The following is a 25,057-nucleotide window of genomic DNA, read 5'->3' as shown; positions in this document are numbered from 1 at the left end:
AGGGAGTGGGGTTTGGGGGGCTAGGAGAATGGGGTGAAGGGTTAAAGAAGTACAAATTAGTAGCTGACAAATGGTCATGGAATTGGGGAGCACAGTATAGCGAATGTAGCTAGCATTAATACATTGGCTAGGTGGAGGGTCAGGGGAGAGAAGGAGCAATTGGGGGAATCGTTTTATGAACTATATAGATGTCTAACCAATGTACTGTATACTTGAAACTAATTAAAATTTTTAAATTAAAAAAAATTTTTTAAATTTTTAAAAGGCAATGAATCTAATAAGATTGAAAAATCAATGGAAAAAAAGATACACATGAGATCAAATAAGACCAAAATCAAAGGTGCTCTAATTTTCTTATTATAATAATAATCAGTAAAACTTAAAATAATGAAAATATGAAATGTAGCAATTTCACTTCTGATTCTCACCCGAGGAGAAGCGCACACATTATAGTAGAATAATTCTGACCCTTAGAGCAACTCAATTGCATTAAGACAACAAAATTGATGAAGGGGACCACAGCTCCAGATCAAGCCCTTGTTTTACTTAGTACTTCATTATCTATATATTAAATCATCAGAGATATAGTAGTATTAGATTTAAATAAAACCAGTTAAAAATTTAGCAGTAAACATTGTTTTGGTATACCAAATAACAAATAACAAAGCTTAATTCAATTCAGTAAATTTTAATAAGTGTTAAAATACTAAAAATATACTTTCTGTATAGCACTGAATGTCACCTAGTTTTACTCCTTTCATCTTGAGAAAAAAAGCAACCCAAAATCCCACTATAATAAATTCCATTTTTAATTTCTTTAGTATCCCTAAAGAAGCTAATCACAAGCTGATACAAACCATTATTTTCTTTACACTAATTAAAAGGTATTTTACACTAATTAAAATGTATTTTAATAAAATCTACGGAGGAACTACAAAATGTCTACAGAAGAATCTACTTTTGCTCAAAAGTACGTGCTGAGAGGGCCATCTAGTGGTAATAAATATTACCACCGCTAATTAAATTTTGTCTATTTTGCTTTGAATTTCTTTAACTCATGTTATAGAGCGAGGTTATAGCATCTCCTGGACATAAAACCTCTCTATAAAACAGTAAAGTACTAGTTCTATGTGAACTGTTACTAGCACTCTTTAAAAATATGAACAAAAACACTAGAAAATATAATCGTATTATAATAAACTTAATAATAAATCTTGATTCTCATTAAAAATTTTAGAATAAACTTACAATATCACTTCTAGAATACAATTATAACCAATAAAATTCTCTTAAAAGTTCTTCATCAAGCAATTTAGCACTATGTATACATCGAAAGCCTTTAAAATGTTCATACTCTTTAACCTAGTAATTCCACTCAAATAAATATCATAAACTATCTGAAACATTACTATTGTATAGATATTACAATAGTAATGTAAAATAGAGAAAAACTGAAATTCCCTACTACAAACAATAAAGAAATTCAAATAGATCATAATGGAATCTCATAGTCTTTAATTTTTTTATTTTATTATGGAAAATTCTGAGCAAATACAAAAGACACTATACTATAACAAACTCACACATAGCCACCAACTAGCTTCAATATTATCAATTTGTGGCCAACCCATTTCCCATGCACACATATTTCTTTGAAGCAAATACTAGATATATCATTTTATCTGTAAATATTTCAATATGTATCTCTAGAAAATATATCTTGTAAATATAATAATATAAGCATTTGAGAACATTATTTATAAAAAATAATATAACAGTATAAGAAATAGTATATCTTTTAAAGATAATACTACAGTAATTTAAAAATATTATTTACAGGTTCCAGTTCAAGATGGCGACACCCGGGGACCCTGAGGTCACCTCCACCCAGGACACACTGAGCCCACAGCCACACACAGAACCACCTCCTCAGAAGATCATCAGCTGGCGGGACGACACCAAGACCTCTCACCTGGGACACACAGGCCATGTGAAGCAGAAATGGAATTCGCACTGAAGAGCGAAGCAAGAACCATACTAATACTGCAAGATCTTCCTAGCTCCTCAAAAAGGTCTTTTTTCTGGGTTCTCGATTCTGTTACTTTACCCATTTGCCAATATTGATGCCGGTACTATACTGTCTTGTTTACGGTACCTTATGATTTTACAGTCAACTGGTCATTCTTTAAAAACGTCTTCTGAGATTTTGACTGGAAATACATGGAAACTGTAGATCACTTTGTGGAGAGCTAACATCCTAATATTTACTCTTCTAATTCATGAACATGGCAAATCTGCCATTTCTTTAGGTCTTCTTTAATTTATCCCATTAATATTTTATAATTTTTCATGTAAAATTTTGTACATCTTTTGTTAAATGTATTGCCAAGTACTTCATCTTTTTAGAAAGCATTATAAATGAGATTTTTTTTTAATTTCATTTGTCAATTTTTGCTGCTCATATAAAAAATGAACTTGGTTCATATAATAAAATATATTAAAATATATATAACCTACAAATAGAATGTGAAAGTATAAGAATCAGGACTCTAAAATATTTTTCCTTTTTTGTTCTCTACTTTGTAAGTTTTCTATAATGAGCACACATTACTCATATAATTAAAAATAAACTTTTATCAATAAAAAGCCTTTCTTCAAAATTAGGTAAGATTAATAAACTCTTAAATGTTGGAAATGAGATGTTGAAAGCATTTTTTTAGTAAAAGATGTAAACTGTGACTCCAAGTAAAATTAAGTACATTATAACCATGTGTATATATGTATGAAAGTATTCTTGGGCATCAGAATTTAATGGCCTACATTCCCATAAGAAAACAATGTCAGTAACAGTAAAAGTAGTGCCTGGCATCTTGCCAAATATTAATCTACGTTGTCTTATTTAATCTGAACAGTTTTACCAGGACAATTATTATCTCCATTTTGCAAAGGAAGCAAACAAAAAGTAAAAAGATTTACCAAAGAGCCCTAGTTTGGGTCTAAAGACCCGTTTTCCTAGCTCCTCTTCTTCTGTTCTGAATTAGAGAACTTTGGGAATCTGCTGGGGTACAAAAGAGCACACCTTACAAGGATTTAAGCTTATTCCCTCTCTGAGTAATTCCTTTGAAAAGAAAAATCATCATATGAACTCTGGTATAACTGGATTTCTCTCCCATTCCCATTTACCTTATGGGTGTTTTTTCTTTTTACTTTTTTTTTAAACTTAAAAATAACATTTTCAACATAAAGTATCTAGAAAAATTAACTCCCATTTACCTTTATTTCAGAAAGGCACTAGATGTACTCCACCAAAATCAGAAATAAACCAGAAAGAAGAATTAAGGGCTTCAGGAAATAAGGGATCCAACACAGAGTAGAAGAGGATGCCCCAGATGATGGTAAATGGAGACCTCATGATTAACAGCTGTGCCACAGACCTAGAAAGCAAATCCAGCTTGGAGCCAGAGAACACAGGTTCCAGGAAGGAGGTCTCCAAGGAAAAGACAGGCTGTTAAGTCTCCTAAGAAAAAAGTGAAACTTCCTGTAGAGAGTTCGAGATAAGTTAATGATACAAGAGAACTAAGCAAAAGAAAAAAAAACAATTTCTTTTTAAAAGGAAAAAAAAAAAACTATATAAGAAAGGAAATGTAATCTCAATGTACATACGACATGGGTTAGCGAATAGTAGTTCCAGGGCTGTAATGACCACTGAATACTAATGTAAGCAAAATTTTCAGTGTAATTATATTGAAAAGATGAAGGGCCAGGAAAAAAATATGCATATGGGTGGTTTGGTTTAAGAAAACCAAAGCTTCATCTTCGTAAGTAGAAAGTAGAAAGTCAAGATCTAAAATAGAAAAATAAAAAAAATAGCATAGAATGTTATTTAGAAATATGGAAGAAAGTACTAGGGAAAAAACTGAAGAGACATGAACTCTACTGGAACCAGGCCAGCAGATGGTTTTGAATTAATCAGAAGTGTTAACTTACCTTTTTACTATAAAGTGAAGCCAAAGAACTGCTGGATGTTAGAAGTCACAACAGTGAACCATCAATATCCAGCCCGACAGTAAGAATGCATACATTCTGATCTTTTCTCTCTCCAAGATTTCTACTCATCCCTTCCTCTCCACTCCCTTTAGTCTTACACATCCATTGCCTCATACCTTAAACATCACAATAGCCTCTTGGCTGACCTAACTCTAGTTTCTCCATACTGCTGCCAGGCAATCTCCCTAAAATAAAATTTCATTTTCTATAAGTAAGTCTCTACATAGTACCTACCCTCAAAGAATTCACCATCTAGTAAGGACGATGTATGTCTCATGATTCTCTTGTCAAAAATTCTCAACAGTACAACCGTGTTTAAGAACAATTTATCAATATCTAGTAGAGATGAAGAAGCGCCTATTCTGTGACCCAAGGATTCCATTGCTGGAAAGCTAACCTATTTCCTCGTGTACTCTAAAACATGTATACAAGGAGAAGAAACATGTATAAGAATGTTTGTAGAAATATTATTTGTAATAGAAAAAAGGAACTACAAAAACGTCCATCAACAAAAGTATTTTTAAGGTTTTATTATAAATTTTTTTATAGAAAAGTATATGCTTCTACATTCTAAATTAAAAGTTGGCCATATTACTTCATCCTACTACTTTCTTAACCCATTTGCCATTTGCCCCAAGAATATTTGCCTGTGGCACTTGAGGCTGCAGCATTTATTCTGAGATAACTCACTGATTACAGTCTTAATCTTACCATCAAAGTTTGCCATAAAATACTTCGCTTTATTATTTTCACATCACTCCAGCATATTAATAGTCTTTAGAAATAAGTGACATCATTCTATTTGTAGCATTCTGTTTTTAGTAGTGGTAGCTCCATTTACAAAATATAGTAATTCTCAATTGCTGAAAATGTCAAATCTTAGAAAACACAGCATTCCTATGCGTGATATTAACATTGTTCTCCAACAGTTGTTAGCTGAAGATTCATTTGGTGAATCTGATTTATGTATACATTTCTGTTACATTAGAATTTGAGACAAGTTCTGTTTAGAAATAACTCCAAGAACAGTTTTTATATTTTATTTTCACAATGAAAACCAGACAGATTTGCTTTGGCCTCAAAGAGCATGTTTATGTAAAATTAACGTTGGCAGCGAGCTGCACTTCTTTTCCCAAATGGGAAATGGGTTAAAAAATGTACTTTACAGCTGACACGTGACATCTGGTTGTTAAATCTCTAAATTATTTTTATTCTAGGGCAATTTCCCTTTCCCCCATCTACCCCACACTGTTTTTCTCTCTCATGACATTAAATAACCAGTTCATTGGTATCTCACATTCTGGACTTTTCTGATTGCTTTCTGAAGAAGTACTTAATTTCTTCATCTCCCATATTCTTATAAACTGAAGTTAGTCTAAAGTTGGCTAAATTCGTATTGTAAATTTTGGACAAAAATATTTCATAGTTGATGCTATATGTATATGATATTGAACCGTATCAGGAAGCACATATTTTTTGGTTCATTTTAGTGATACTAAAATTAATAACTAGATTGGTAATAGTCTGATCCTCCCACTGTAAAGTTATATTGTTTTACTTTGAGACCAACTGGTACTCTGTGGAATGTTACTTTGGCATCATGTGAATATCTAATTCCCAATGAACCTTCTGCCTAACAATTTTAGCATCCATTAATGATCCTGATCCAGGTCAATTATTTTATAACAGGTTATAACAAGTTATGACTTTCTATAATTCTATATTTACGATTTGTCATTCCTCATTTACTGTAGTAATTTCTACTAAAAGCAGTTCAAATGTTTAATTACCAATTTTCAGAGTAAAGAATAGGTATAACAGTCATCTCCATTTCTTTTATCTTTTATTGTTATATGTTGTTTCAATAAAATTACTCTTGTTCTTTTTGATGTTCAAAATGTCCCAATTTTGGCTAACCAGAGCCTCTTCAGGTTGGCTTTTGTGTCCTTAAAAGCTTTCCCACTTCTGGCATAAGATGTCCTAGGTTCATTTTGTATGTTCCCTGCCCCAGTCCTGGAATCAGTCATTTCTTCAAGGAACCCTAGATTCTAAGTAGAGTTATTTAAAATCCAATGTTGGAGTTAACAGAAGTACTCATATCTACCAAAGTAACACACTTGTTTCTAGGTCTTTACAATGGATAGAGCTAAGAAAGAAATATATATTTGCACAGAATTAAGAGATATTTTTTTTTATCACCAATGAAATCGAATCAGTAATCAAAAACCTCCCCAAAAGCAAAAGTTCTGGACCAGATGGCTTCATAGGTGAATTTTACCAAACATTTAAAGAATTAACACTTATTCTTCTCAAACTATTCCAAAAAATTCAAGAGGGAAGGCTCCTATGAGGCCACCATTACTTAGATTCCAAAACCAGACAAAAACACTACAAAAAAAAGAAAACTATAGGCTGATATCTCTTATGAACACAGATGCAAAAATCCTCAACGAAATATTAGCAAACCAAATTCAGCAACACATTAAAAATATCCTGTACCATGATCAAGTTGGATTTATTCCTGAGATGCAAGGGTGGTACAATATCCACAAATCAATGTGATACACCACATTAACAAAACAAAAGATAAAAACCACATGATCATGTCGATAGATGCAGAAAAACCAGCATTCATTTATGACAAAAACTCTCAGCAAAGTGGGAAGAGGGAATATATCTCAACATAATAAAGGCTATATATGACAAAACTACAGTTAACATTATACTCAATGGGGACAGGCTAAACGTGTCTTCCTTAAGATCAGGAACAAGACAAGGATGCCTACTTTCACCACTCCTCTTCAACACTGTATTAGAAGTCTTAGCCACAGCAGCAAGACATGAAAGAGAAATAAAAGGCATCTGAATTGGAAAAGAAAAAGTAAAACTCTCGTTATTTGCCAATGACATGATACTACTATATATAGAGAGAGAACCCTAAAGATTCCACCAAAAAACTGTTAGAATTCATCAATGAATTAAGCAAAGTAGCAGGAGACAAAATTAATATTCAGAAGTCAGTGGCATTTTTATATATCAATGATGAACTTTCAAAAAGAGAAATTAAGAAAACATCCCATTTACAATTGCATTAAAAACAATAAAGTACCTGGGAATCAAATTAACCAAGGAGGTAAAAGACCTGTTCTCAGAAAATTATATTGAAAAAAGAAATTGAAGATGACACAAATAAATGGAAGCATATACCATGCTCATGGGTAAGAAGAATCAACATCATTAAAATAGCCATCCTATCCAAAGCAATCTATAGAGTCAACGCAATCCCTATCAAAATACCAATGGCATTTTTCAGAGAGCTAGAACAAATAATCCTAAAATTTATATGGAATTGTGCTGTCTTCTTTCACAATCTTGAGAAAGAAGAACGAAGTTGGAGGTATCACACTACCTGATATCAAACTATACTACATGGCTACATAAACAAAACAGCATGATACTGGCATAAAATCAGATACACTGACCAATGGAACAGAATAGAGAGCCCAGAAATAAATCCATACCCATATGTTCACTTAATATATGACAAAGGAGGCAAAAACATACAATGGGCTAACAACAGTCTCTTCAGTAAACGGTGCTGGGGAAATTGGACAGATACATGTAAAAAAAAAAAAAAAAGGAAACTGGATCACTTTACTCCGTATACAAGAATAGATTCAAAATGGATTAAAGGTTTAAATATAAGACCTGAAACCATAAAACTTCTAGAAGAAAACATAGGCAGCAATCTCTCTGACATTGCTACTAGAAATTTATTTTCAGTCTTATCTCCTCAGGCAAGGAAAACAAAATTAAAAATAAACAAATGGGACAACATCAAACTAAAAAGTTTTTGTACAGCAAAGGAAACCATCAACAAAATGAAAAGACGACCGACCAAATGGGAGAAGATATTCGCTTATGATACATCTGATAAGAGGCTAATATCCAAAATATATAACTCTTGCAACTCAACAACAAAAACAAACAATCCAATTTAAAAATGGACAGAAGATCTGAACAGATACTTCTCCAAAGAGGAAATACAGATGGCTCTTAGACATATGAAAAGATGCTCAAGGTCGCTAACCATCAAAGAAAAGCAAATTAAAACCACAATGAGATAATCACCTCACACCTGTCGGAATGGTTATCATCAATAAATCAAAAAACAAGTGTTGGTGAGGATGAGGAGAAAAGGGAACCTTCATACATTGTTGGTGGGATTGCAAATTAGTGCAGCCACTGTGGAAAAGTAAGGAGGTTTCTCAAAAAATTAAAAATGGATATAACTTTTGACCCAGCAATTACACTTCTGGGCATTTATCCAAAGAGAATCAAAACACTAATTAGTAAAGATCTATGTACCCCTATGTTCAAGGCAGCACAATTTACAATATCCAAGATATGGAAGCAACCTAAATCCTCATCAACAGATGACTGGAGAAAGACATTATGGTTCATATATACAATGAAATATTTCTCAGCCAACAAAAAAAAGTGAAATCTTACCATTCGCAATGGCATGGATAGACCTAGAGGTTATAATGCTGAGTGAAATAAGTCAGACAGAGAAAGATAAATACTATATATCACTTATATGTGGAATCTAAGGAACAAAAAGAACAAACTAATCAAAAACAGACTCACAATTATAGAGGACAATCTGGTGACTGCGAGAGGGGAGGGGAGCTGGGGTGGCTGAGAGAAAAGGGTGAAGGGTTAAAGAAGTACAAATTAGTAGTTGATAGAGGGTCACAGGGATGAGAAGCACGGCATAGGGAATGCAGTTAGCATTAATGTAATGGCTAGGTGGAGAGCCAGAGGAGAGAAAGAGCAATTGGGGGGATCGTTTTATAAACTATAAAAATGTCTAACCAATGGATGGTATACTTGAAACTAATATTTAAAAATTTTTTAAAGATGTTTTTTGATTCATAAATTCATATTGATATTTATAATTGAAGTTCAACACTATCAGGTTTTTTGCTTAGCTTCTTTGATGTTATACATGTATCTCTACAGGCTCCTAAAAAATAAGCACGAAAATTTATTGGCTTTATCCTACAATATATATCAAATGGTGTAAAAAATAAAAACACCAATATTACGACTAGCAATTAAATGAATGAAATTTAAGTTTTTAGTTCTTTTTGTCCTTAGCATATATGTCATTTAGTATTGAGCTCAAGTCACTTGAGATGGTGTTTTTCTCCATGAATTTAAAAAACTTTTTTGATATAAACATAGGTTCATTTGTTCAGGCTTATTCTCACTTTTAGGGATTGTTTTCATTTTGATTTCATTGTAACTTTCAATGTGTAAAATATTCCACAATTTAAAAGTCAAATGTACCATTCTGGTAAGAGATACTGATAATGGGGGTAGATGGTGTATGGAAAATCTCTGTACCTTCTCCTCAATTTTGCTGTGAACCTAAAGCTACCCTTAAAAAATTGTCTTAAAAAATCATTTTGGAGATAACTGGGGAAATGTGCACACTGCCTAAATATGTAATGATATTAAGGAATTATGTTGATATTTTTCTAAATATACTGATATAATGTTTATATAGTTTTAGAAATAAAAATATATTTATGGATTAAATAGTGTAACACGGGATTTTTTAAGTAATTTGGGTATATGAAACTAGATTAGTCATGAGTTGATCGATTTTGAAGTTGGGTAATGAATTCATGGGGGTTGATTATACTCTTCTTTCCTTTTATATATTTAAAGTTTTCCATATAAAGTATTTTAAAATTTGCCCTCCTAGGTAATACAAGGACCATAGAACCTAAAACTTCATTATACCCCTTCTTTATTACCTTGTCTTCTAATTATTTTTACTGTTGTATAGTCAATATTCGCTTTCATTTTCCAAATATTTCGTTTTTCAATTTTCAGCCTTTCATGTATTTTATTCCTCCATGTAGTATCAATTTCATTCTGCCTGAAGTATATCCTTTAGAATTGCACTAATATGGTCCATGTGGCTATTTAAATTTAAATTAAAAATTCAGTTCCTCAACCATACTAGACACATTTCAAGCGCTCAACAGTTTTATGTAGCTTATAACTACAATATTGACAGCACAGATAAAGAATATTTTCATCTTCACAGAAATGTGTACTGAATAGTGCTGGTTTAAATTATCTTTAATGGGTGAGATGTTGATAATAATTGGTTTGTGTCTAAAATATGTTTCATCATATAGAAGACATTAAAGATATTTTCACTAGGTGTAAAATTCTAGGTTGGCAAGCTTTTTTCATTTCATATTGCAGACATCATTTCACTATTTTATGACTTCCATTGTTGTTGTTGAGAAGTCATCTTAGTGTAATTCTTATTCCTTTGATGGTTATCTTTTTCTCCAGCTGGGGATTTTTCTTTATGTCACTGGTTTTCTGCAATTTCATTATGATATGTCTACGTGTGGATTTATTTTTATCTTAATTAGGATATATTGGGATTCTTGAATCCCAGTTTGGTATCTTTCACGGGTTCTGGAAAATATTAGCCATCATATCTTCTAATGTCCCATTTTCTCTCTCCTCTTCTTCTGAAATTCCAAATAAGACCTTTTTAGTCCATGCTATCTCTTACCCTGTCTTCTATATTTTCCACTATTTTGCCTCTAAGCTACATCTGGATAATTTTGTCTGGTCTATATTCCAGTTCAGTATTTTTTCTGATGTGTCCAACCTGCTGCAAACTATATAGTTAAAATTTTAATTCGGTTACTATATTTTTTATTTTCAGTTGTATTTTTTTCAAATCTACAATGCCACTTTTTTTATAGTTTCCTATATTGTCTTCAAATTTGTCATTTATTTCTGTAAACACGGTAAGCAAGGTTTTATCATGTATCTTCTAATTCTAATACATGATGCTTATGAAAATCTTTTTCTGCTGGTTCTTGCCCATGTTTCCTTCTCTTCTTGTATGCCTGGTTATCTCTAACTACATGATGTTCAATATCCTTGTAAAACTATTTGTGGGGAGGTCTAAGATGAAGGAGCATTCCTCAAAGGCATTTGCTTCTGCCAAGCACCTGGGAGACACTACCAGTCAGGGACCAACCTAAATTAAGTCATGGCTTAAGGTTCCCTTACCTTGCTAGGTCATGGCCATAACTATAGAAACTTCTGTTTCCTTTCTTTCTTTTCCTCCTGTTCTGCTCAATACCAAGACAACTTTCCTTGAAATCCCTTGATATTTGGCCAAAAAGCAGACAATGAACAGCAAACTATATAGTTAAAATTTTAATTGTGGTTCATCTTTACCCCTCGGATATAGACATACAACTCCAAGCCTAATAGGGAAGGATCTCTTATAAGACTTTACATGTCCACATGTTGGGTAAGCTCTGAGTCTTGATTTGTCTGGGTTACTCCAAAGGCTGATGATCAGAAACCGAAATTTCTTGATATCAGCAAACATACTCAGGGCAAAAGTGGCTTCAGTTCTCAGGTATTCTGCTAACTTCTCTTGGTTTAGGCTTTCTTCTAGATTCCTATATCTTCCCAGTTCTTCAAAGCTCTCAAAGTAGTATTTTATATATCTTATCTAGCATTTTCAGTTGTTCTCAAAAAGAGGACTGGTCTAAATAAACTAGTCCACCATTACCTAGATGCAAGACTTACTTTGAAGTAGAGCTAATAGGACATCCTGATGTATTACGTGTCAGTGCACAAGAAAAATAGGAGAACAATTAACATCTAGGCCTGAACAACTTGGTAAAAAGTGGGATTACTTACTGAAATAAAGATTGCAAAGTGGAATAGGGTGAGTCAAACATCTGGCCATAGACTTGTTAAGTTTGAGATGCTTTAACTAGGTTATAAATTTCTTCCGGGTAGAAACACGATTTTAGTGTCATTTGTACTCATAATACTTTAGAACAGTGCTGCACACAGTTGGCATTCAAGTAACCAAGAGTTTCTCTACCTCAGCACTATTTATATTTTGGGTCTGACAGTTCTTGGTTGTAAGAAACCATCCTGTATATTGTAGGATATTTAGCAGCATCCCTTTTCTCTACCCATTAGATATCAATAGCACTCTCCTCTATCCCATTTTATGACATCAAAAAAAATGTCTCTAGATATTCCTGAGTGTCCCCTAGGGGCAAAATCACCCCTGACTGAGACCATTAATTAAATGCTACTTGAATTAAAGTTAATTTATATACACTATGCTATTACTATCCTTTCATGCAAATGGACACTTCAAAGATATATGAGGTAAGAGTCCATCCAAGCCCAAACTATAGCCCAGCCTAATCCAGCATTTCTCAGCCCAATCCAGCTAAAGAGGACGGCAGTACTGAGAAAGGGAATGGGTAAAGAAGTAAGCACAGGTTGGATGTGATGTAACAATTTCACCCTTATTTAAACAAGATCATTTCCAACTGTTACAGAAGTCTATATATAAGATTATTTGTAATTTTTAAAGCATTAAAAAAAAAAAAACTTATTGCCAGTAAAACATTTTCTCTTCAGATATAAAATGGTTAAAATTTTTAATCTCAAGAATTACTTAACAGCTTTTTTATTGCTATTCCACACCCAAATCTTCATTAACATAAACCTAAAAAAGAACTACTAAATTCATTCGCAAGTCCTGACATGTATGTATTTTATCTGTGCTCTCCTTTTACTTTTCTAGCCAAATATAATCGAGTAAAAGTCATATGGATAAAAGACCTCAAAAATCAGATTCTGAACTATAACTCTCTCAAATAAATTTTAAACCCCAAATTATATAGCAAGAGATTAAGGCAGTGCCCACAATGTGTGATTTCTTTCATCCATTAGGGTAAAACTTTGTCTTATATACAGTTACTCCCAAATGCACTTTATATATATACACACATATATATAATACTTTTATGCTCTACTATAAACGTCCCAGTTTTAATATTGTTTTAAATCTTACAATATAATCTCACCTACTCTAAAGATCACTTCCTTATTCAAAGCTATTTTTATTTCTTTGAATTTCAGGTACCAAAAGACATAATTAAGTTGGAACCATGCTGCTAAATTAAGTTCCTATATTTCATATAAGTTATGTATTCATCAGATATACAATTGCTATTTCTCTACATTCTATCTGTGCATACCAATGTCCCTATTTGACTGTAAAATTATGATATCATTACAAAGCTGTTTTCCATAAAACCTAGAATATGTCTCTAAGGATAAAAAATATATATTGATGACTATTTAATATTCATGTTTAAGATAAGCTCAAGTTCCGTATCTAAAGTATGTAAATTACACGAGAACTAAAAAGGAGTATTCATTAATTAGCATGTCCAGAACTTCCCACACATATACCAAAACCTAATCTTCCTCTTGTATTCCCTGATGATGCTACCACCCTCTTTACCTTCTAAATCAGAAATCTAGGAGTTATCCTCAACTCCTTCCTCTCCCTCATGTCCCTACAAATAGTTGGTCATCAAGTCCTATAGGGTCTACTTCACATCTTTTTCTTTTTTTTTTTAGGCAATTCTTTCATAGACCACAAAAATCCAAACACAGAAATGATACATTGAAAAGTCTCAATGGAAGCATTTACACTACTCCTACCCTCCTCCCAGCCACAACAAGTAATCATTTTTACTAGTTTCATGGGTATCCTTCCAGTATTCTATAATTACCAAAAACCAACATTACTACATACTGTTCTGCACTTGCTTTTCTTACCACATCCTGGAGATCTTTTCCTATTAGTTCATAGACAGCTTCCTCATTCTTTGTACAGCTGCTTAGTATACTATTGTATGGATAGGCCTTAGTTTACTATAGATGGACAGTACTGCTATTATAAACCCTGCAATTAATAACTTTGTAGATGTATCATTTCATTTTGTATAACTGTAGGATGAATTCCTTGAAGTAGGATCAGTGACAAAGGTAAATACAATTGTAATTTTGACAGATATTGCCAAATTGCCCTCACATCATTTTTAAATTAGTCCTTTTCTTACCATTGTCTTTATCACTGCATTATTATGCCTATATTAATGAAGAACCCCTTAAATGGTCTCCCTCTTTCCCCAATCATTGTCCATCCAATTGTCAAACTGATCACTATTATTTTTAATGAGTTTTTAAATATATAATAGCTAATTTTAAAATGTTAAAGATTACTGAAAAGACTAAAGTAATTATCTCTACACCCAAAACCCAATCCTTTATCCACAACCTGAGGGTTAATCACTATTATCAGTTTACTATTTATCTTACCAGACTATATTCTCTGCATTTGCAGGCATATATATGTACATACTCGCCCCCAAAAATAGTAGTATTGATCTGGGTTTTTTCCTTATATAAATGCTATCATTCTGTATATACTACTCCGCAATGTATCACTCAACAGCATATGTAATTTATCCATTTTAAAAATTGTTAATTATTCCATAGTATGAATATATTAATTTACTTATGACCAATTTTGCTTATTTTTCCAGTTGTTTACTATTATAAACAATGCTGCAATAAACATACTTGTACCTGCCTCCTTATGCACATATAGAACTGTTCCTCTAATGTAGAAAATGGATATGTTTGTTGGGAATAGCCTTTAAAATTAACAGATAACTACCAAACTACCCACACCAATTTATACCTTCAAACTAACTATATAACTTATACTCCCAACAATAGTTTACAATATTATTTTCTTACATATAAGCCACTCTTATTATCAAGCCTTTTAAAGTTTTGACCGTATGAGTTAAAAAAAATTTTAATCTCTCTCAAATTACTAACAAGATTGCATATCTTATCAAATGTCTGTTGGCCACTTATGCTTCCTTTTCTGAAACTGCCTGTTCACATTCTTTAATTATGTCTCTATGTCACTGTTTCTTTGTAGGAGTGTATTATACATCTTTCTGGTTTATTATGTATGTTGCAAATATTATTCTCGGTCTGTTTTAAATTTCTGTATTTTGAATGTTGTCATAAAGTCTTAAACTGTGGTCAAATTTATCAAATATCTTTCTAAAACATAGATATAATCATGTATTCCAATCACCTATAGAACACAGGATCTAACCATTTGTATTTAACTTGAAGTGAAAAATAATTTAAGTAGTTGGCCACCTACCATTCTACTTCAAAACACAAGTCCCAAAATTAGCCAGAATTGTGAATTCCCCGTTACTTCAGTAGGTCTCAGTTCTCAAATGCTTCCTATAGAGTGAACTTCACATTGCAATGGGTAAAAGTTTAATGTTTAAAAAGACTTTTTTGGTACAACATAGTCTATAAATGTAGGCCAACTTCCTCTAGGGCACAACAGAGAAAACACTGCTGTTTCACCACGAGAGGAAAAACTGGCCATATTGGTCTTATTGAGAGATGATATCTCTATTTCCCACGTGGCAACTTCCCACAAGTAATTCTGAATATATGTTATTTTCACCTAATTGCAAAATCATTGAGTAAGTGATTACATTTCAGACCTTTAAGGATCTGTTCCATGCCTCACTGCAGCCTCATCAACTCACCACTTCCGCCCCCTTGGATTTATACTCCAACAATACAGTTACCTATAATTACCGCTATGTACGTACTATTCTATCTCGTGATACCATTCCTTTATGTTATTCTGTGTGAGAAATCTTTGTATTATCCCAATTTACCTGACCCAGTATTCATATTCTTCCTCCAAAACCCAGTTCAGACATTACCTCCTCCAATAAGCTCCCCTTGATCTTCTTAGCAAAAAAAAAAAAAAAAAAATCATTTATCTACTCTCTCATTGTGCTCTGAACCTACTTCCATTAATATTTGGATTCCACCATATTTATGAATGATTAGTTTATAAGCTCTCCTCTCCCATAAGCCTCAGAAAGTCGGGAAGGGTTTATCTAGTTTTATGTATATTTTAGTATCTAGTAGTTTCTAGAAGCCCACTCAGTAGCTATTTGCTAAATTAAACAAGTCCTCTCTATTCAGCCTTACAGTAAACACTAAAAAATTACACACACACAAATTAAAGTTGCAACATTTAAAATATTTTACAACCTGAAAAAATATGTGGACTATTTTTAAAAAGTAATCTGTATATAGTTCAACTTTTTATAAGCAGATAGATACCATAGATCAGTGTTTTTAAAACTGTGGGTCATGACCCCTTAGCAGACTGTGAAATCATTTTAGTGGGTTAAAGCCAATATTTTTTAAAAATCAGTATATATCAAGTATAATAACGTTGCATGAATTTGTTCGTTATACATATGGGTGCACAGATAACCAATGTGTACATATGGTAATGATATAAAATAATTTACTGTGAATGGATCACAATAAAAAATAATTTGAAAGCTACTTCCAGAAAAAAACTTTAAATTAGCAAACAAAATGATGCAGTCCAGAAAGGTTTCGTCAATGAAAGACTTAACCATGTGAAGTGTGTACTACTTCTCTAATCTATCACTCCCCCTTATTCTTCTGCTCTAACTACTCAGTCTTAGTAATTACTCAAACAAGCCAAATTTATTCTCTCCTTAGGGTCTTGTACACATTGTTTCCTCTGCCTAGAAAGCTCTTCACTTAAATAACTGCATAGCTAACTCCCTCATTCTAGGACACCCAGAGAGAAGCTTTCCCTGACCACCTAAAATAGCAACCATCTCCCACCATTCTATGCCTTTATCCAGTTGTATTCCTTTTCACTGCACTACCACCTGACATTTGTTTACAGTGGCCCTCCTCCTCCCCACCCCTAATGTCAGCTCCACAAAAACAGAGACTTTGTCTTGTTTTGCTCATTAATATAACACCAGAGATTAGAACAGTGCCTGGCACAGGGCAAACATTTCTGAATAGGCTCTGACAGGCAAGGAAAAGGAAAAGGAAGAACACATGGAGCTGTGCCTGAACATGGTATATTACAGAGGAAATACTAGCTTGATAATGTTAAGAAGTAAAGAATAAAGTTGAAGAAGCAGAATAGAATATGAAAAGGTTTGAAAGCCAGAAAGTACAGTTTGGACTTTATTCTGCAGACAATTGGGAGCAAAGGGTGATCCATTCCAACATTTTATTCAGCACAAGTTCAATTTACTTTGCCTGGCACAATGAGAGTGCAAAGGTCAATACCACATGTTCTCGCCTTGGGCTCCTTATATTTAGTAGCAATGGATTCGAAAAGTGTTTTACAAAGATTATTCTGGCAGCCATAAGCAGGATGAACTTGGAGAAAGGAGACTAAAGTAAGAAAGGGCAAATAATAGGCAATGAAGAATCCCATAACAAACAGATCCAGTAAAGAGTAATCTAAAGAACTGCTGACCAATGGATATAAGAAATAAAGGAGAAATATGTACCACAGACAACTTGAAGTTTTAAGCATGATAATAAAACTAACAAAGAAAACAGAGCAGGTTGGAAGTTGGGTAATAACAAATCTAAAAGTGATAAAAAATTCCTTGAGACTTCCAATGGAAATATTTGGTAAACCACTGGAGATAAAAACCTGGAGAGTAGACACTTAGGAGTCATCAGCATATAAAGCAACCACCTGAGAGAAGACAAAAGAGAGGAGCAGAGGACTAACTGCTGAGAATAGCGCCTAAGATCATGAAACAACAAGAAAAAAACAGAAAAGTAGTAGTAAAAAAGGGGAAAACAGGATGGCACACTAATATGAAGGGCAAAGAAAGAATGTTAAGAAGCCTAAGTGGAAATCAATACATTCATGCACTGCATATGACATTCCAGTTGACGACAGGCTTCATATATAATGGTGGTTGCCTAAGATTATAGTGGAGATGAAAAATTCAACTATCACCTACTGCCAGCATAGCAGTCCTAATGTCATAGCACAACACATTACTCATGTGTTTATGGTGATGCTGATGTAAACAAACCTGCGCTGCTAGTTGTATAAAACTATAGCACATATAATTATGTATCGTGCATAATAATTAAAAATGATAATAACCAACTGTTACCGGTTTACATATTTACTATACTACATTTTTTATCTTTGAGTATACTCTTTGTACTTAGAAAAGAATTTTTTGCTGTAAAACAGTATGCTGTGTTATGCCAGGAGCCTCATCATACATCTCGTGTTTATCGTCTCTCTTGATTGCATCATTTTCTCTTGTGCATGATTTAATCTTGTGTTGTTTTGTACAGTAACACATGTACAGACTTGTAGCCTAGGAGTAATATGCTAAACCATACAGCGTATGTGTACAGTAGGCTATACCATCTACATTTGTGTAAGTGCGCTCTATGTTTACACAATGATGAAAACAGCTAACACATGTATCCCCACCATTAAATGGCCCATGATTGTAGTAATATATCCTGGTTGAATAAAATCAGGATGAAGCCAATACTATTGGTAAGGATGTCCCTTGAAGCAACAGTCTGAATATGACATTACAAAACTGCAGCAAGATAGAAAAGAAGTAATTAAAAAAAAACTAAGGGCAGCAATTTTACCTAAGATTTTTCAAAAAAAACAAAAAACTGAAAGAGAAACAAAGGAGATAGCTGGGAAGAACAGAAGCAATAGTTAATCAAAGTGGACTTTTCTTTTCTCCCAAAATATAGAAGTCTGTACATATTTGAAAGCAGGGAGGAATAACCATTCCAAGTAATGATCAAAGTGATCAGAGGTAAGAAAAGTGTGGCAGCAAGATTCCTAGAAAAGCAAAACATTCCACTTTCATTCAATTTACAAAATAAGATGAAAAGAAGAGATTTGTCATGGTGACAATGAAAAAAATGAGCAAGCATGTACTTATATTTTCATTTTCAGTTAAGTAGAACTCAATGGCATCTTTTGAGAGAGAAGATATGAGACAACAGAAAATATGAGATTTATAAAATAACTGTCAAGGAGTAGCAAGGCCCACTGGAACTGTTAAGCATAAATTTATAGTGGCAAAAAAAAAATCATAATTACCCATCTTCCTCCATAAATACACTGCAATCTTTGAGGAAAGAGAGAAAATAGATGGTAGAAAGATCTGACAACAGGAGCCTCGTAAAATATGGAAGAGGTGACTCATGTCAAGTTCAGGCTATATCTAGTGTATACAGAAATAAGCTAAAGGAGAGAAGTTGAGGGTCCCTATGAACAGAAGAGATAAAGGAACAAAGATGGAGAAATCACATGGGCAGAGATCAAAGTTCACATAAGCCAGTTAAGATGTAAGGGAAATTTTTTAGATCATTCACCTATATATCTACTGTTTGCTATGGTCTGAATGTATGTATCCCTCCCCGCCACCCACCCCAGTCCTCAAATTTGAATGCTGAACACCTAATGCCCAAAGTGACAGTATTAGAAGGTGGGGCCTTTGGGAAGTGATTAGGTCATGAAAATTGATCATGAATGAGATTAGTGCCCCTATAAAACAGACCCAAGGATAGCTACCTTGCTCCTTCCACTATGTAATAATACAACAGAGAAGTCTACAACCCAAAAGAGGATTCTCACCAGAACCCAGCTATGCTGGTGCCATGATCTTGGACCTCCCAGCCTCCAGAACTTATAAACAACTCTTGTTTATAAGCTACTCAATCTCTGGTATTTTCTAATACCTCAAACAGATTAAGACACTTTAAATTTAAAAAGATATATTCACCCCTATGTTCACTACAGTACTATTTACAATAGCCAAGACATGGCAGCAACCTAAGTATCCAATGATGGATGAATGAAGATGTGATATATATACACAATGGAATATTACTTGGCTATAAAAAGGAATGAAATCTTGCCATATGGATATGGGCCTAGAGGGTATTATGCTAAGTGAAGTTAAGACAGAGAAGGACAAATACCATGTGATCTCATTTATATGTGGAATCTGAAAAACAAATGAACAAAAGACTCATAAAGAACAAACTCATAATTGCTATAGGGGAGAGGGTTGGGGGGGACGGGTGAAAAAAGTAAAGGAGAGTAAGTACAAACTTACAGTTAAATAAGTCACAAGGATGTGATAGGGAATATAGTTAATAGTGTCATTATAATTGTACAGTGACAGAATGGTCACTAGATTTATCTTGATCACTTCATAAGATATATAAATGTTGAATAACTATGTTGTACATCTCATAATACTGTATGTCAATTATACTTTAATAATTTTAAAAACATCTTCCTCTGCTTGGATACAGAGAGGATGACTGGATGTCAGAGAGACTGCACATCCAATAACTTTATCATGAGAGGAAGTGACTTAATTCCAATGTTCAGTTCTATATTATGACCTAGGGTAAATATCCACCTCAGTTTCCACATTTACAGAACAGGGGAGTATGTTAAAGAGAGGCACCATGGAGGCCTACACTCACCTTTAAAGAATCACTGCTGTAGTTAACCATCAAAGTAGAAATGTCTTATCCTTCAAGTGTAACGAGACAGAAAAAGCTATCAGAGTTAATACTCTCAAGCCTCTTCTGGACTAGATTCTACACTATGCAATAAAATCACAGTATCGGTGGATTTAGCATATTTTCTAATGACAGGAAATGGAAGTGAATATTTTGTTATTTTCTAATTTTTCAATTTTAAGTTACCATGGATTATAAAGTTAAATAATATGAAAAGGTATGTGTTTAATATTAAAATAAATCAGGATTCAAAATTGAGTAAATATTCTACAGGTTCCTTAATTACAGTTCCAAAATCCAAAAAAGTTCTGAAACCCAAAATAACTTATTTGGCAGTAAAAACCTTACCTGAACTGACATGAAGCTATTTATAGTCCTTATTTACCACATTTAGTTTAAACGTTCATACGTTTTGCTACAGAAATAGTAACATGTTTGAAGAGGGATATTGCTCTGGACTCTGTTCAAAGGTTACTAACATTACCGTGCCTATATTCCCCTCTCCCCTGCCAAAAAAAATCTTAATTCCAAAACCTATTAGACCCCAAGTTTTTAGTGGTTTATGACCCTATAATTGCTAACATTTACTGAGTTATTAACTATGTGTCAGACATTGTTCTGTTCATTTTATATGCAGTAACTCATTTAATCCTCCCAACTACCATGATGGAGCTATTATAATTATCCCCATTTTACAAAGGAGGAAAGAGAGGCAAAGAGTGATTAATTGCCTAAAGTCACATAACTAGAGAATTAACTATGCTAGGATGAATACAATTTAAAATATTAACATAAGTTGAAGAAAACTTAACAAAATAGAGAACTGATTATAATAGGGTGGAAGTAGGAGTCAGTGATATTTTTCTCTATTCAATTAATATATTACTTCTAGAATGGTAAGACTTTTAAAATACAAAACATTTCAAGCACTTGCCAGTTCTTTTATACGCAATTCCTAACTTGCATTATTTGCATAGTATAAAATCCAAACTACTTAGCTTATGTTAATTTCTTTAATTTTTAATTGGCATAAGATCTTAATATCTTTTTAATTACAAGCAATACACAATATATATTCATAAAAGTTAGAAAACTTGGGGAAAAAATAATCACCTATAAACCTATGCTCAGAAACAACCACTGATCAATGTGGCACATATTCTTCCATATGTCAATGTTTTTTTAACCAAAATGAAATTGTTTTTAAATGTTTTTATACTTCCATATATCAAGACATCTTTTCATGTCTTTACAATCTTTTTAATGGCTAGGCAGTACCCTACTGTCCTAGAGATATAGCCTAACCATCACTGTGAAATATTTAGGTTGTTTACAATTTTACATCATAATGATCAAGTCACTGGCTATACAAACTGCTTGGATCCAAGTCCTGGCTCTACCACTAACTCTGCTACCTAGGGCAAGCCAGCTCATTTCTCTATGGTTTAGTCTTCTCTTCTGAAAAATAGGGATATTACTACTTCATGGTTAATGTGGGGAGGTCAAATGTGTTAATACACAGCTTTTATTACCAACAATGCAGCAACTGGCATGCTCACAGCTACCAATTTGATAGTACCTTTACTATATCAAGATAAATTCCCTTAAATGAGTTTCCACATCAGAAGGCTTTTGAGTCTGCCAAATTACAGCTGGGTTTAAAGACCTCATCAAATAGCTCTCTCACTTTATACTTATTTCTCTTCATCCAAGGAAATGAAAACTATGATCCAGTTAAGCTAACTAGCTTGATTTACTCAATTAGCTTTTGTTCTGCTTTTGTACCTGCAAACCTAACCATATTTCATAAAATCTGTCTATAGAGAACTTAAGGACACCAGGCCCAAATCTTCGCTCAGCACATCAATTCCTTTACCCGACAATCCCTAACTTTAATAGTCAGTGAGAGCAGAAAGCCTACCACGCAAAACATCCCATTATATTTTTACTGTTTTAAAGTTTCCTTGTAAGAATGTTGAAATCTGCCTCCTTCTAACTTCTACCCATTGATCCTAGTTCCTCTGGGCAGATCAAACAGAACAGTCTGACCTGTTCGACAGACTTCAAAATATATAACGACCATCATTTCTTAAATGAGCTTTTCTTTGGGCTGAACATCACATTTTTTCAACCTTTCCTCCTTTCCATCTCCCCTATGATCAAAGTCCTCTAGATATATTCTATAGTTCAGTGCTTTTAAACTTGAGCGTCTACCACCTGGGAAACTTGAGAAAAGGTGTCCCAGATCCTATTCTACTTAAGTTTGGGCCTCTGTGGGTTTTTTAAATTAGCTCTCCAGGTGATTCCGATATAAAATCTGAGAACTGATATAAGGTCCCGCTTATGAAAGTACGCTACCTAAAAAGCTGACATAATGCCCCAGGTATAATATAACCAGTAAAAAGTAAAATGAGGAAAACACCATGTTCTTTCCATATGTTGGTCTACCAACTCCAGAATGACACATTTTAAAAAAATTATACTACAGCATCACTTCATATTATATATCTGCAGAGAGAGCGAGCAGAGATGGAACCCATCAGTGAGTTTATCCACATTAAAGATACTTACAAATGGACACTGTGCCCTTAAAAATGCACCCTCAAAATGAACTCGATTCAAATATTTCACATAATGACCTGAATTCCTTATGACTTGTTTGTTTTACCTATTATTATTTCTAATTCATGAGGTACTCAAGGACTAAAAGTAAAAAAAAAAAAAAAAAGTCCATTCTACAGGAGATGAGGCCCATTATAAATACATCTTTGAGATGGGGGCGGGGGAACAAACCAAGATCCAATCTGATATTTTCACTTGAATAGCAAACATCAAAAATATACCTGGTATTTTCTAACAACTACATGAAGAATGACCAGATGCTTCCTGTTGATGGAACAGTAGAAAACTATAGACTGAGAATCAGACTAGAGTTCACAGAAACTGGAATTTCATTTAGCTTCATTTCAAAACCATTAAGTCAAAGTATGGCCTTAAGTTTTCACACATTTACAGTATAATTGTCCCCCAACCTAGAAAACCAGATTAATTCAGAGATAGAGAACGTGAACTCTAAATAACAAAGTTAATTCTAAGGGTAAATACGTGCATTACAAAAGTATTGTTTCCCCAAAGGTTTCACTGCAGGATTCCTTTTAAATATGTAGGAGCTCCTACAGTGCTTTGAAAAGCGTCCTAACTTCAAAAAGTACATTTACACAAAAGTTTCCACATGCCTATCTAAAACAGGAGGCACGTTTTACTTGTGTACATCACTAAAAATGTTGTAGTGATGTGTACATCACTAAAAATCAAGTTTAATTACATGAAATATTTTCAAATGCTCCTGAATCTCCAGGATCACATGTAGATTATGCAATCTTTATTCGTGATGTTTATGCAGCTAAATCCCAAATTTTAAAAAGCTAGAGCTTTACAAAAAGTATAGAAATCTTCTTATCCATCTTTAAAATGCATCTGGTATAATATCCTGACTTGACTTGTGAGGATAGAAATGACACATTTCTCAGTTTAAAAAAAAGACATGAGTATACAGTGGAGTTTTCCAGAGGTTACATGGTGATACTACAACAGATTAAATGTAGATTTAAGAATCTAGCTGTCTATTCAACCATTTAAAAAAACTTGTAGAATGTAAAACGATGTCACTTTTGCCTAATATCTCACTTACGTTAACATGCAATGAATTTATTTTTGTTATTTCTGGGGAAATACTTAAAAAGAGAAAAAATAAGAAAAATAGATAAAGCCGTCTTTAGTTTCTTTAAATTCAAAGTATGAGCCTGAAAGTGGGAGTGTCAAGGCTGATGGTTATGTCTGTGAGAAATTTAAACCAAGTTAGGTGGGTCTATATTTAAGATTAAGTAAACTATATGCAAAAGAATTTTTGACCACTAGCTTCTATATAATACATTATAGTGCATCTTTAATTCTGAGATGGCAAATTGCAAGGATCCTTTACTGACTACATTAAACCATTTTCCAGATAAAAATTGTACTTCAGAAAGCAACTTGCCTGAATGGAGACAGCAAATCAGTGTCCGGAGAGAGCACTTAAAATGTTTCCACATTACCAAGCCCCCTTCAGAAGCACTGTGGTCTCTGCCCCTCCTTTGAACAGATGTCTGCTCGCCACAATCCAATCAGATTTAAAGCAAGAGTATGTGTACTGCAAACAAGCTTAAAGTGGGAAAACACACACAAAGCGGGCCTATCATTCCTTTGGTTTCAGTTTTCACGATGCACCTTTGAGGGTAGGCACGCTGATTCAACATGGTAGGAGAGCTTCAACGAAACACCCTAAAGACATACTGATTAACTGCCCAAAAAGAAATGACCTGGCAAAATTCTCAACTTCTTTCCCGAAACCATGCACCCGCAAATCCCGGCAGTCAAGTCCCCAAAGCAGAAGTCCCAAGCATCCAGAGTGGCAGGCTTCGTGCCCTCAAGACTCAAGTCCCCGCAGCCGAGGCTGTCGCTGTGGCAGTCCCGGACGGGACTGGCTCTCCCGTTAACCTTGTCCCGACCGGCCGCTCCCGCTGCCGCCCGAGCGCCTCCCGGCCCTGGGGGCCCCGCAGCATAGCGCGCCCAGGGCTGG

The 25,057-nt window shown here is 33.8% G+C and overlaps 1 protein-coding gene across 8 annotated transcripts in view; it reads right to left on the bottom strand.

Moving 5' to 3' along the window:
• Positions 1–25,057, bottom strand: part of GABPB1 (GA binding protein transcription factor subunit beta 1) — a 56,354-nt gene that overhangs the window by 30,329 nt on the left and 968 nt on the right. The window contains exon 1 of one of the 8 annotated variants that reach the window (XM_015596008.2): positions 24,476–25,039. The exons of the other annotated variants lie outside the window; for them this stretch is intronic. The gene's annotated coding sequence lies outside the window, so the exon portion shown is untranslated. Of the gene's footprint in view, positions 1–24,475; positions 25,040–25,057 lie in introns of those variants that run through there. 8 annotated transcript variants of the gene reach the window in all.

This window comes from Pteropus alecto, unplaced genomic scaffold (genome assembly GCF_000325575.1).
Source record: "Pteropus alecto unplaced genomic scaffold, ASM32557v1 scaffold86, whole genome shotgun sequence".
In the NCBI taxonomy this organism is placed as follows: Eukaryota; Metazoa; Chordata; class Mammalia; order Chiroptera; family Pteropodidae; genus Pteropus; species Pteropus alecto.
Note: the sequence above shows the minus strand (reverse complement) of the source record. Positions and strands in the feature narration are given on the sequence as shown.